The 13,404-nt window shown below is 47.6% G+C and overlaps 1 protein-coding gene across 2 annotated transcripts in view; it reads right to left on the bottom strand.

Annotated features, from left to right (window-relative positions):
- The window catches only part of COL5A3 (collagen type V alpha 3 chain), a 355,418-nt gene that overhangs the window by 134,342 nt on the left and 207,672 nt on the right, over window positions 1-13,404 (bottom strand). The window lies entirely within an intron of this gene.

Below are 13,404 nucleotides of genomic sequence, written 5' to 3'. Positions count from 1 at the left end.
GTTCCTGCACCATTTTCTGAGAAAAAAAGCCATGTATCTACAATATTTATCTCTATCTATCTATCTATCTATCTATCTATCTATCTATCTATACATCCACATATATTAGACTTCCCTCAGGGAGCTCACAATCTATGGTCACCCACAGATGGATTGAAATTCACCCGGTTTAGCAGGAACCAGACAGATTTCGATCCATCTATGGGCAGACTGATTGTTCTGAAATCAAACTACTTCAGTACAACCAGGCTGACAGTTTTTTTGTGTGATCACTGCCAGGGACTGGCGTCAGCAGGGATCGTTGTATTCTGCTGGAGGGGAAGGCTCCCTGTGTTCCCCGCTGGCAGAAGACATTAGAGCTGCGGGAGGGTTTCCCCCATCAACACTGACTGTGTTGATGGGGTAATTTAGCAATTTTCTTTTCTTCAACCTATGGATGAAGGAAAGAAAATTTCATAATCTATGGCTTGCCTATGGCAAGGTTCACATCTGTGCTGGTGGTGCCGCTGCGGATACGCACAAAAATCCGTGCAGCAGCACCACCCACACAGAGGACTGCGGACCTGCTAGCGGGTACCATTAATTCTAATGGCACGCCGCCTGCACTGGAAATCGCAACTGTACTGGAAACTGAGGTTCCTGTGCGGGGTGCAGTTTCCGAAGAAGTGCAGGGCCTTCTTCCCTGCGTGTCCCGGGGCACGGGAGTCCATTCAAATGAATAGGCTCTTGTGCCCGTGCAAAATGTGGCCCGCACGGCCACAGAAATGTGAATCAAGGGTAAGATCCTGCACTGACATTGCACACATACTAGGGCCAATTAACCTATGAGCATGTTTTTGGAGTGTGGGAGGAAACCCATTGCAAGAACAGGTAAAACATGCAAACTCCATGCAGTTAATGTAGCGGTTTGGATTTGAACGACCAATATAGTCTAAGTAACGAAACAATAACTACTGCTGCCAGAAGTATTAATCACTAAGCTGATGTGCTGTATTTACAACCCCCCCCCCAAAATAAAAAAATCCCCCCAAACAATTGACATTTCTCTACAACAAATCCTGTGTGTTTAGCCAGCTGCAGGACTAAAAATGTGAACTATGCATCCCAATGAAGCAGGATTTGCTCTTTCAGCCCCTTATAAATTATCTTTGCTGTGCATGTGAATGAGAAGAAAGTACAAACATAACACAAACATATAAAAATATGTTCGCATTTGGAAAAACGGATTACTGAAAACTCCTTAGAAATTTCCCCAGTGGGCAGCACTGAAAAATATGAAAAATGATATTGTTGGGAGAACAGCTAGGATTCTAGCTGTGTGATTTACAGCCTGCGAGCGATTAATACTCTGACCCTGAGCATGCTGCAAGAAATCCGAAATCAGCCAAAAACTGCGATTTGGTCTTTATCCTATATTTCATGGGCTCCAATCGTTTCTTACTGGGAAAAACAACCATTATCTCGGAAACTAAATGAAAAAAGCAACATAAACACGAGTGATACTAAAATAAATAGAGGCGCTTTATTACATGTGAATGTTGGACTTAAAAAAAAATTTACTGTTCAGTCAAAGGGCTCCAATAGTCAAGGGGCCCCAGTCGTTGAAGGGCTTGTTCACACAGGCTCTAGTCTCTAAAGAGCGACTCATGTTCAGATTGCAGTTCAGAGAACATTTGACAGGCAATGAGGAGGTGTTGTATTGCTTCCTCACAGCCTGCTTTAACCCTCTCTTCATTTCTCAAGAATGTCGCAATGCATGCATTGCACATGGTTGCAGGGCACTTGCAGAGCAGCCTCATTCACTTGAACCAGAGGCGGACTGACCATTTGGAAACTCAGGCACTGCCCGAGGGCCCGGGGTCAGTAGGGGGCCCCATGAGATGCCCCTGGTACCTTTTTCATAGGCTTTTTTGAGTTTGGGCAAGGACACAGGGGCCCCATGATCCCCTATTGCCCGGGGGCCCCATGAGTTGTCAGTCCGCCCCTGCTTAAAAGCATTGCGTTTGGCAGGTGCTATTCACACTGAATCTAACAGCGGGTATAGTTCTTGCCACAGCATGTGTACACCCTCTGCAGCTAAAGGGACAAACATCAGGGGTGGTAAAAACACCGGAAGACACGGGGGGATTATTCTTGCTGTGGCCGTGAATGAAAGCATCACAGCCTTGGCATTTCTGTACCCCCAGGCACTGCCTCTGCAGATAAAGGGGGCAGTGGTTGAGGAGCAGTAAGAATGTGGCTCCATCAAAGGGTTTTACCGCTCCTCAACCTCACGTGTTAATGAGCCTTTAAAAGCATTATACAGATTAGAAAAATGGAGATTAGTTTCCATGCCAAACCTGTAGGCAAGTGTGGCTGTCCCAAAACCTGCCCACAATACTACCATCCTGACCGACCCGCTTACTCTTGGCATAGAAGTTGGAATGTATTGACTGTTGAGTGTGTCCCTAGCATCACAGGAGGAGTGCGATACCTTTCTCACAAACCTGCACTCTCCATCCCTTTCTCACAGATGAATTAAGTCTTAAAGAAACGGCCTAATTTAATGTGGCTTTGGTAAGAACAATGATGATGTGCTTATTTGCTTCCTTTTGATTTTAATGTATTAAATATACCACTGTTCTTTGATAGATACAGTACAGTGAGTAGTGTTGTCGCCCTAGGACAGGAAGTGTGTGACTGGCAGGATCATCAGGTGAACATGAAAGAAAGAAAGTCGGAAAAAAGAAAACTAATGCAAATAAGCTGCAATACTTTACATTTTAGTTCTTGGGTTTAAAGTGGAGTTTCACTCACTCTGTAAAAAAAATAAAAGTCAGCAGCTGCAAAATCTGTAGCTGCTGACTTTTAAGAAACAGATCCCACGATCCCGCGTTGCCCCCGCTGCAGCCCGTTTCACCGGCCGTCCTGGCATCCGGCATCTTCAGTGTGGGCACCCGGCTGTGATAGCTTGCATCCTCACAACTGGGTGCCCACTACGCATGCACAAGTAGACCTGCACTTCCTGAATGGCCCCGTTGTCTTCTGGGACCTGTCACGTGTCCCACAAGACTTCGGGGAGGGAGGGTAGGAGAACAACTGATAACTTCCACTTCCGATCGCCTAGGCGATCGCAGTGAAAGTGGGAGCGGGTACCTGTCAAATTCGGGTACCTGTCTCCCCCCCCCCCACTCTCCAAAGGTGCCAATCCTTAATGGGGAGTGGGGGACTAATCTTTAAAGTGGAACTTCCCCTTTTGGGTGAGACTCCGCTATAAGTACACTGTAACTGTTCTGATGACAGAAAATTGGAAAGGTTGGAACTGGTATGGCAGTTTTCTCATCACGGTTGCTCTTAGCACTGTCTGATGGAATGAAGATGTAAAGGGGAAGATTTACTATGAGGGGCGTTCAAGTCAAACCAGGACTTAATTTTATGGGTATAAAAGGGGGTGCTAGCATGGTGGTACTACAAGCAGTAGTAAGTGGCAAGTGTGTCCTATAACTGATAGGCAGCGCACATGTTGGGGGCCAGTCCAGAGACCGTTAATTAAGATGGCAGACAACAGTGTTAGTGCATGCATGGAACAGCAAGTGGTGATGAAGTATCTTATGAACGAAGGCGTAAAACTATCTACAGAAGACTTCAAGCACAGTGCGGTGATGAGACGCTCAGCCACAGTAAGACATTTGAATGATGTAAACATTTCAAATATGGCCGTACGTCCATCAGTGATGATCCCGGCCATAGTGGCTCCCAGAACATAGCAGTCATTCCTGTGAATATGCAGTGCGTAGAACTCCTGATCCTGGATAATCGACACATAACCTGTCGGGAAATTGCACAAGGGACAAACGTTTCAGTGGGAACGGTGAACACAATGATGAGGAAGTGAAGCAGGCTGTCCTTGGATGGTTCCGGCATACTGACAGATCTTTACATGCCGAAGCTTTCTAGGCATTAGTTAAACACTGGGATAAATGTATAAATGTAACAGGGGAGTATGTAAAAAAATAAATTCAGTTTCCAGTCCTTGAAATTTGTTCTTTTAATATAAAAACTCAAAAGTCCTGGTTTGACTTAAATGCCCTTCGTAAAACTGGAGAGTGCAAAATCTGGTGCAGCTCTGCATAAAAACCAATCATCTTCCAGGTTTTATTGTCAAAGCTTCATTGAACAAGCTGAAGTTAAAAGCTGATTGGCTATCGTGCACAGCTGCACCAGTTTCTGAGTGCTCCAGTTTTAACTCTCTCCCACATTGTACATGAAGAAAAGAAGTAGCAGCACTCCAATATACAAACAGCAGACTTGTTTATTATTCAATCCATAAAGATGAAAAGACAGCAATACATGGCTCTGGGAAACATAAGTAGATGCGTTTCACATTCCTTTATTGCTTTTTGACTACTCAACTGTGATGACTCTGAGGAGCCCACTAAAGAAGTGTGAAAGACGTCTACTGATGTTCCCAGAGCCGTTTATTGCGGTCTTTTTATCTTCATGGATTGAATAATAAAGAAGTCTGCTGTTTGTATATTGGAGTGCTGATACTTCTTTTCCTCATGTTCACTGATCATGGTTGCAGACCAAGCAGGCATACAGACAAATCGAGCAGCATGGCATCTCTGTGAGGTCAGCCTTGAGCCGTGTGTACTCTGTATGCTGTGTTCTCCCACACTGTACTGTGCATTGATGGAGAACTTGAGTCTAGTAGGCAGGGGCGGACTGACCATTTGGAAACTTGGGCACTGCCCGAGGGCCTGGGGTCAGTAGGGGGCCCCATGAGATGCCCCTGGTACCTTTTTCATAGGCTTTTTTGAGTTTGGGCAAGGACACAGGGGCCCCATGATCTCCTATTGCCCGGGGGCCCAATGAGTTGTCAGTCCGTCCCTGCTAGTAGGACATCTTTGTGTCATGCAATCCATCCAAGCCCAATAACTGATGGGGGAGGAGGTTGAACATAGGCTATGGGCATGGAGGCGCAAACGGAAGGGAAGCACGTGTGGTCATCCTAGAGGGAAGAAGTCTGAGACCCCTGTTCTGCAGGACTGGAGCAACGAGAAAGAGTGTGTTAGTAGGTGACCTGTATTGTGCACTGCCAGGTGGGCTTCTCATCAAAGTTGAGTAGCCAAAAAGCTACACTGATCCATAAGAGAGGAACCCTGCCATTTTCTAGGAGTATCCTGGCTACACCTGGTGAGGAATCCTCTGTTAGAAGCTAAAAGCCATGGTTTCCTTAAATTGCACTGATGATGGCTAGTAGAGATGAGCGAAGTATTCAAAAATTCGATTCGGCTGATTCGGCGAATTCGAGGAATAAATTTGATTCGATGCGAATATATTCGCTGCGAATTTAACTTATATAAAGGGTGTTTCTAGGCTTTATATTAGTGCAGAACACTGTACCTTTAATTTAAATGCCCTTGGAGTCTGCTGGGGAAGAGAAATAATACTGTCAGTCAGTATGACATGCAGATGAGTGCCGTCGATCTTAGAATCACCGCACACTTCACTCATTTGGGCAGTCACGGGGCCAAAACCAGAGTGTGGAGCCACAGTGTGGCGGTGGAGGCAGCAGCAATGGGAGGCCATACAGCACCCTATGACAAAATGGAACCCACCAGCAGTGTGAGGAGACCTGAAAGTGGCACATGGCAGAGTGTGGCGATGGAGACAGCAGCAATGGGAGGCCGTACAGGGACCCATGACACACTCTGGACCTGGCAGCAGCATGAGGAGGCGGTACGGGGGCCCATGGCAGATTACGGGCCTGGCAGCAGCAATGGGAGGCCCGTAATCTGCCAGCACCCTATGACAAAATGGAACCCACCAGCAGTGTGAGGAGACCTGAAAGTGGCACATGGCAGAGTGTGGCGATGGAGACAGCAGCAATGGGAGGCCGTACAGGGACCTATGAGAGACTCTGGACCTGGCAGCAGCATGAGGAGGCGGTACAGGGGCCCATGGCAGATTACGGGCCTGGCAGCAGCAATGGGAGGCCCGTAATCTGCCAGCACCCTATGACAAAATGGAACCCACCAGCAGTGTGAGGAGACTTGAAAGTGGCACATGGCAGAGTTAACATGTTTGGGGCATGATTCATGGCGGATTTAGTCAGTTGTGTCAGGAACTGGTGGTTTGCAATCCAGACTAATCCACGCCTGATTCATTTTCACAAACGTGAGTCTCTCCACACTTTGGTTACAATACCTCCTGCCGCACTAAACACGCGCTCCGATGCCACGCTACTGGCCGGGCATGACAGCCTTTCAAGGGCAAATTCAGCTAGTTGGGGCCAAAGGTCAAGTTTCGTTTCCCAGTAGTCAAGGGGATTGTCTACCTCGGTTGGCAGGGTGCTGTCCAAGTAGGCCCAAGCCTGTTATTTGAGGTCCTGCTCCAGGTCCACCTGATGCTGCTGCTGCTGCGGCTGGTTAGTAGTTTCCTCACTGCGCTGGTGAAGAAAGCTACTCATCATCGACTGCAGACTGAGGCAGCCGCTGCTGGTGGAGCTACCACTGCTCCTACCACCCCACCCCTCCCCTGCTGCCATGGCAGCGGAACGCGAGCGCACAGGGCCCACAGTGTCTGAGGATGGACGTTGGCGCAGAAAGGCAGAGACCAACTGACTACATAGGTGGTTTTTATAGTACGTTATTTTGGCCTCCCTCTCAGCAGGTGTGAAAAAGGCCACCATTTTTGAACGGTAGCGAGGGTCCAACAAGGTGGACAGCCAAAAGTCATCCCTCTGTCTGATGGTTATTATTCGGCTGTTGCTACGCAAGCAACCGAGCATGCTATGGGCCATTTGTGCCAAGGAATGCGAGGGACTCCCTGCCTCCATCTCCACAGCATACTGCCACGGTGCGTCTGGGTCCTCTGTCTCCTCCTCCTCCTCTACCAGATGCTCCTGCTCCTCCACTCCTGTCCGCTGAGTGGAAAAACCACCCATTTCACTCAATAATTCCTGAGCACCAATGTCCTCCTCTACCTCCTCCTCTTCTTCCTGTCCTGCCCCCACAGGGGTCATGTGGCGTTGAGATCTGTGCGCCACGTCTACCGCACCCTGACCAGCCATTGTTAACAGCATTTGTTCCAGGACGTGCAACAGAGGAATGACGTCGTTCATCCCATAGTCCTGCCGACTCACGAATAGCGTGGCCTCCTCAAAGGGCCTGAGCAAGCAGCAGGTGTCACGCATGAGCTGCCAATGGCTGACATCGAAGTTACACAGGGGAGTACCTTTATCCGCTTGTAACATCAGGAAATCGGTGATGGCCTTTCGCTGTTCGTAAAGGCGGTCTAACATGTGTAGGGTTGAATTCCACCTTGTTGCAACGTCGCAGATCAGGCGATGCTGTGGAATTCCGTTCTGCCGCTGCAGCTCAAGGAGGGTGTGCTTTGCGGTGTAGGAATGGCTGAAATGCATGCAAAGTTTACGTGACATTTTAAGGATGTCTTGCAGTGGGATGGTGGATTTTAGGAACCGCTTGACAACCAGATTGAACACGTGAGCCATGCATGGCGCATGGCACAACCTTCCTTGACGCAGAGCAGACACCATGTTCTTTCCGTTGTCGGTCAACATGGTTCCGATTTTCAGTTTGCGCAGAGACAGCCATCTGTCGATTTCTCTGTTCATTACACTCAGAAGTTCCTCCCCTGTGTGACTACGTTCGCCAAGGCATACCAGGTGCAGCACAGCGTGACACCGTTGCGCCCTGCACATGTGATATGCCGGTCGGGTAATGGGACTTGGCACGGGGGTGGCGGCTGAGGACACGGCGGAAGAAGAGGTGGTAGAGGCGGACATCTTTGCCGGACTAAGGACGTGCAAACGTGGAGGCAAAAGCGGCGTGACCTGTCCAAGTTGCTGGTGCGGCTGTGACGGCACCACGTTCACCCAGTGGGCCGTAAATGACATGTACTGTCCCTGACCGTAGTTACAGCTCCACACGTCGGCGCTGCCGTGCACTTTGGCAGAGACCGACATGCTCAAAGACTGGCCCACCATCTCTTCTACATGTGAATGCAGGGCTGGCACTGCCTTTTTGGCGAAGAAATGCCGGCTTGGCACTCTCCACCGCGGCGCGGCACAAGCCATCATTTCTCGGAAAGGTGCTGAGTCCACCACTTGGAAAGGGAGGGACTGCAGCACCAGCAACTTGGACAGGAGGACGTTCAGCTTCTGCACCGTCGGGTGCGTGCTCGCAAACTGTTGTCTCTTGGAAACGGATTCCAAGAAAGACTGCTGACGGAATCCGTGAAGAGGAGTAGCAGGAGAAGGAGCATCTGAACGAGCGGAAGATGCCAACGAGCGACAACTCCCCTCAGCAGAGGTGTTGGAGCCTTGACTGGCTGATAGAGGGCGATTGACGTCGGGTGACGGAGCAAGTAACGGAGAGCGGGTGATGGAGCGGGGGCTGGGGCAGGCAGAACCGCCGTATCTTTATCACGGTTTTCCCAGGCCACCAAATGGCGACGCTGCATATGCTGACGCAACGCTGTAGTCCCAACATGGGCCCCCTGGCCACGCTTGACTTTCTGGCCACATAGTCGACATACGGCTACGTTTACTTCCTCGGGCGGCTTGACGAAAAATTGCCACACCGCCGAGTAGGAAACTTTGCCCCCGCTACTCCTCACTGGCTGACTGCTACTTCCTCCGTGCACACCGGCACCACTACTGGCCGTGGTGGTAGGCTGCAGTGGAGCTGGTGCTGTACTCCGTGGCCGTTTGCCTCCACTGACACTGCTGCGACCCTGCTGCCTCCTGGGCAACCCACCGACTGTTTTGCTCGCTGCCAAGCTGGCACCCTCTTCTCCTGATGATGCGGAAGCAATAGCCTGATGACGACGAGGCTGCCAAGTGCGATCAGCCTCATCATCATCAATTAGGGTCTCCGCCTCACTACTAGCCCCCTCGGCTGCGTGTCTAGACCGGCTACCGAGCCACTCTCCTCGCCAGTACTTCTTCGCCTGGCTGCTTAAGAGGCGGATGTCTCCCCCCGTTCCTGACCGCCCTCTGTTAGCTCTTCCTCACTGTACAGTGGGGCTGAGCCCACAGCATGCGATACTTCGCTTAGTGAGGGAACACCAAAGGACAGGGGCAGGTAGAGGACACGTGATTTCAGTGGGCTTGCTCCCGGGCCATGCCAACTAACGGTTGTGTCTGACGTACCCACCGACCGTTGGCTGTAGGTGTCAGAGGTGACCTGGGAAGAGGAAGACGACCGAGCCAACCAATCGATGACGGCAGGGTTGTCGGTGGAGACACGACCGCTGGATGACACCGGGAGCACTGGCCTCTGGCTGCGACTAGTGCTGCCTCGACCCCTTCCTCTGCTGCCACGTCTGCTCGCTCCTAAAACATTGCCTCCTCTGCCACTCCTCTGCGTGTTGTCTGACATACTCTTTAATTCAACGATTCTGTGTCCCTGAGTAACAATTCTGTGTCCCTCAGTAACAATTCTGTGTCTGTCCCTGAGTAACAATTCTGTGTCCCTGAGTAACAATTCTGTGTCCCTGAGTAACAATTCTGTGTCCCTCAGTAACAATTCTGTGTCTGTCCCTGAGTAACAATTCTGTGTCCCTGAGTAACAATTCTGTGTCCCTCAGTAACAATTCTGTGTCCCTCAGTAACAATTCTGTGTCTGTCCCTGAGTAACAATTCTGTGTCCCTGAGTAACAATTCTGTGTCCCTGAGTAACAATTCTGTGTCCCTCAGTAACAATTCTGTGTCCCTGAGTAACAATTATGTGTCCCTCAGTAACAATTCTGTGTCCCTCAGTAACAATTCTGTGTCTGTCCCTGAGTAACAATTCTGTGTCCCTGAGTAACAATTCTGTGTCCCTCAGTAACAATTCTGTGTCTGTCCCTGAGTAACAATTCTGTGTCCCTGAGTAACAATTCTGTGTCCCTGAGTAACAATTCTGTGTCCCTCAGTAACAATTCTGTGTCTGTCCCTGAGTAACAATTCTGTGTCCCTCAGTAACAATTCTGTGTCTGTCCCTGAGTAACAATTCTGTGTCCCTGAGTAACAATTCTGTGTCCCTGAGTAACAATTCTGTGTCCCTCAGTAACAATTCTGTGTCCCTCAGTAACAATTCTGTGTCCCTCAGTAACAATTCTGTGTCTGTCCCTGAGTAACAATTCTGTGTCCCTCAGTAAAAATTCTGTGTCTCTCAGTAACAATTCTGTGTCTGTCCCTGAGTAACAATTCTGTGTCCCTGAGTAACAATTCTGTGTCCCTCAGTAACAATTCTGTGTCCCTCAGTAACAATTCTGTGTCTGTCCCTGAGTAACAATTCTGTGTCCCTGAGTAACAATTCTGTGTCCCTGAGTAACAATTCTGTGTCCCTCAGTAACAATTCTGTGTCCCTCAGTAACAATTCTGTGTCTGTCCCTGAGTAACAATTCTGTGTCTGTCCCTGAGTAACAATTCTGTGTCTGTCCCTGAGTAACAATTCTGTGTCCCTCAGTAACAATTCTGTGTCCCTCAGTAACAATTCTGTGTCCCTCAGTAACAATTCTGTGTCTGTCCCTGAGTAACAATTCTGTGTCTGTCCCTGAGTAACAATTCTGTGTCTGTCCCTGAGTAACAATTCTGTGTCCCTAAGTAACGGTTCTGTGTCCCTAAGTAACGGTTCTGTGTCCCTAAGTAACGGTTCTGTGTCCCTAAGTAACGATTCTGTGGCCCTAATTCTGTCCCTCAATACAGACAGGTGGTCTGTCTCTCTTGAATGACTGGAGGCTAATGGAGAATTCTAAAATGGCCGCAATTTAATGCTCGACCATTACACAGTGCTGGCTGGCTGGCTGCTGATTGGCTAATGCGATCACATGTCATGAATGAATGCATTATGGGTCAGCGCGCCTTGTCTGCGCGCCTTCCCAGAGATCCCCGCTCCGTCGCCGCACATGTCGCTGCCATTTTTGGAAAAATTTTTGGAATCGAAATTTTCCTAATATTCGAAACTAATTCCACTTCGCCAAGTTCGATTCGCTCATCTCTAATGGCTAGCAAACTTGTAAACTCTGTATTCAATTTGGAATAAATGGCCCTATAACATTAGCAGTAGCTGTACTACAAATGAGTGAATCTAGATGTACATTTGGTCCAGGGGCAAAAAATAAATTATTTACATGGATCTATCCTAAAATTAGGAGCAAACCTTACGTTTTGGTGTTTTGGGAATTTATTCTGAAATAGAGAAATGTAGATAAGTTCAGTTCAAGGCATGCTCTAGTGTACTTCACCACTAGTTCAGTGGAAGGCTACTTGGTTCCTTGCCCAATTAAAAAACATAGTTCTTATTTCTCAGAGCTAATTCTTAAATAGACCTTCACTTCCAAAATAGACCAATTTTCCTCCCTGTAAGCCAGGGCAATGTAACACAGCTTTTTTTTTTTTTCAAACTCAGGTTTGCCCCCATGCCTCCATTGCCTGACCTGGCAAGAATGACGTGTTCCTGCTCCTGCAGTCTTCTGGGATTTCCCCATCACATCTTCCAAAAGACTGCAGGAACAGGGACACCCCTGTGGGGTTGACTTACTAAAAATGCAGCTGCGCATGATAACCAAGCAGCATCAAACTTCAGCTTGTTCAATTAGGCTTTGAAAAATAAACCTGGAAGCTGATTGGTTTCTGTGCAGAGCTGCACCAGATTTTGCACTCTCCAGTTTTAGTAAATCAACCACACGGTGTTTTTCTATGGTCATCATTGGTACACATTTGAGAGTCGCACTGGATTTGGTAATGCTAGTTAGTGTGGGGAGATGAGTTATTTCCTGCTTGTCTGACAGATCTTTTCGCAAGTACTGGTTCTTTTATTTTGTTATTGCTCTGTACTTATTTTATATAAACTAATACAAATATATATTGTTCAAATCAACCCCACAGTGGCTGGAGGTAGGACTTGGCAGTACATCATTGGGGGGCAGCTGCAAGAACCCAGAAGAGACTGTCGGCTTCTGATGGCGTAAGAAGGGAAGATGGCGGCCCAGTATCTGGCTTCTGGTTGGTGAGTATGTTTTCTGAAGATAACCCAGGAAAAACAGCAATCAGGTATGAAAAAAAACAGGGGGAGGGGGGAATTCTGAAGTTCCTTTTTAATTGCAGTAACCCACAGCAACCAATTAGAATCAATATTGTAATGGTTTTACATCGAACTGTGAATTATTATTGGCTGCAATAAGTTACTGAACTTTAGAATTAGCACTTAAATATGTCTGCACGCATCTTCAAGAAAGTAAAAAAACCACCCTTATATATATGGCTCTTAAATGTATCCCGTAGTTGGTTTGGTGGACTCTTAAGCAACAAAATATGACATCACATGACATTAGCGCCAGTCTGTACTGAAACAGAACATGTCAGTACAGAGAACCAGAGCAGGATGATGGGAAACAATCAATGTACTTATTTTACTGTCATGCACTCATGAAAGCAATCTGGCTATGTAATGTGAAAATTACTCATTGCATCAATCAAAAGAAGAACCAGATATGGCCATGCAGTGGAAATCTAGGGAAAGGTCCTCTTAATTGCACTATAGCTGATTCAGACCTCTCATCCCCTCTCCACGCCCTGTAAGCTGGCTACAGTCCGACAGAGGCGTACAAAGACTCAGACGCCAGAAAAAGTTTTGTTTCTCCCTTGTGAACCCAAGTATTTAGGAAAGTGGGTCAGGGAGGGAGGGGAGGGAGAGAAGATGGAGTGGTCAGTGAGTAGATTTATATTTTTCATAGGCTGGGTTTGTAGGCCGATCCTACGGGAAGTTTCCCAGCAAAGCAAGTATTGAGATGACAGATTCTCTTTAACATAGCAGTGCACAGGATTCCGACATATAGATGATTATTGGGTTACTTTATTAGGGACCCTGAAAGACCATTATACAAACAAAAATCCATCTTTTTAACCAGACAAGCTTTAGTAATCATCAGCTCATTTAGTAGATAGCATTGGCCAAGTTAGATCAGGATTTACCATATCATAAGCTCAAGTGTGACAATTTTGCCAGGCCATCATGGCATGTTTTTCTATACTCCCTATTTAATACAATTGATTATTAATATTCCTTTGTAGGTACATTTCACATGGGCAGCATCCATTCGGTCTCAGAAGGGGATCATGGACTGATTTCCTGCTGAGTCAGATTAAAACTATACAGATGTCACCTTTGTGATATCCATTCAGAATTTTTTTCCTTAGGAAAAATGGACCCATGTAATCCCTGTGGGTTGATAGATATAAACATACTTGTGTTCGCCTATATCCACTGTACAGGACACAGGAATGTGTCCTGGATGGCAGGTCCTGATAATTGAGTTGTGGTCAATTTAAGGGGGACAGTTTTGGAGACATTGCTGAGTACTGAGGCGTTCCAGGGGAGTTTGGCTAGAGAGGACAGATATCCAGATTGCTAA

This window comes from Staurois parvus, unplaced genomic scaffold (genome assembly GCF_062004578.1).
Source record: "Staurois parvus isolate SC_StPar_1 unplaced genomic scaffold, SC_StPar_1.0 ptg000732l, whole genome shotgun sequence".
Classification (NCBI taxonomy): domain Eukaryota; kingdom Metazoa; phylum Chordata; class Amphibia; order Anura; family Ranidae; genus Staurois; species Staurois parvus.
Note: the sequence above shows the minus strand (reverse complement) of the source record. Positions and strands in the feature narration are given on the sequence as shown.